Source organism: Pteropus alecto, unplaced genomic scaffold, assembly GCF_000325575.1.
Source record: "Pteropus alecto unplaced genomic scaffold, ASM32557v1 scaffold24, whole genome shotgun sequence".
NCBI lineage: Eukaryota > Metazoa > Chordata > Mammalia > Chiroptera > Pteropodidae > Pteropus > Pteropus alecto.
In genome coordinates, this window is record NW_006439192.1 from 24182837 (window position 1) to 24184053 (window position 1217).

The 1217-nt window shown below is 41.5% G+C and overlaps 1 pseudogene; it reads left to right on the forward strand.

Moving 5' to 3' along the window:
- The first annotated feature begins 216 nt into the window (after positions 1-216).
- Positions 217-534, forward strand: LOC102888342 (annotated as a pseudogene).
- The last annotated feature ends 683 nt before the right edge of the window (positions 535-1217 follow it).

Genomic DNA, 1217 nt, shown 5'->3' on the forward strand with positions numbered 1-1217 from the left:
CCTAAGCAAAAGTTACATCTGATTTAAATATATTTCCTCTAGTCCCCTTGGCGGAGAGAGAGAAATTATAGACTATTTACTATATTATAAAAATGTGACTTGGTTATAAATAGCACTAGCCAGGACTCAATATTCCAATAAGTGCTATCACCATCTAAGCACTCTCCTTGAAAATAAACTAGTCTTGCCTTCCGCCGCCGTGGAAGAGCCGAAGCCATGGCTCTGCGCTATCCAATGTCCGGGGGCCTCACCAAGGTTTCCCAAGGTGACCAAGAACGTGAGCAAGCTGAGGCGCCGCCGCCGCCGCCGCCGCCGCGGGCGCCCCACCGAGCACACGAAGTTCGTGTGGGACATGATCCGAGAGATGTGTGGCATTGCCCTCCACGAGCAGCGCGCCACGGAGCTGCTCAAGGTCTCCAAAGGACCCTGAAATTCATCAAGAAAAGGGTGGGGACACACATCCGAGCCAAGAGGAAGTGGGAGGAGCCGAGCAATGTACTTGGGGACATGAGGAAGGCGGCAGCCAAGGAATGACCCCCTTTCTCCTCACACATAATAAAGCCTTTTCAGAAAGGGGCTCCTGTGCTGGCATTGGGAGAGGTCACATCTGGCCCATCATTTACTTGAGACCCCTTCCTGGGGCTCAGCGTGGGGCACAGAAGGATTCAACAGACAGCACTGGAAATGGTATTTAATCATAATAAACAGTTCATATGCAAAACTAACTAACTAACTAACTAACTAACTAACTAACTAACTAACTAACTAACTAATAAATTAGTCTTAAATTTAAGCCTAAGTCTACCTAATGGGAATGTCTCAAATTTTGAGAATTAATGTTGATGATTAGCTTCAGTAAAAGTAACTTATGATCTAACAAGGTTAATAATCTCATGAGAATCATAATCAGACCCTGAAGGGATTTTAAAAGAAGACTTCTAAAATACATTTTAGTAATGACAGTTCATTGGAATAAATGCAAGACATTTCCAGTTGAATACTTAAAGACAATTTGACTGATAAATCCTGTAGTACTTACCAATAAAATCTCATTATTGTATAAAATGTTTGTACAATACCTCAGAATTTTTAAAGTACATTTTCATGTTGCATCTCATGCAATCCTCAAAAACCATAAGTTATTTGGTATCTTTTTTATTTTATAGAATAGAGAACTGAAATACAGAGACATTAAGTGGTTACTTAGGATCTATTAG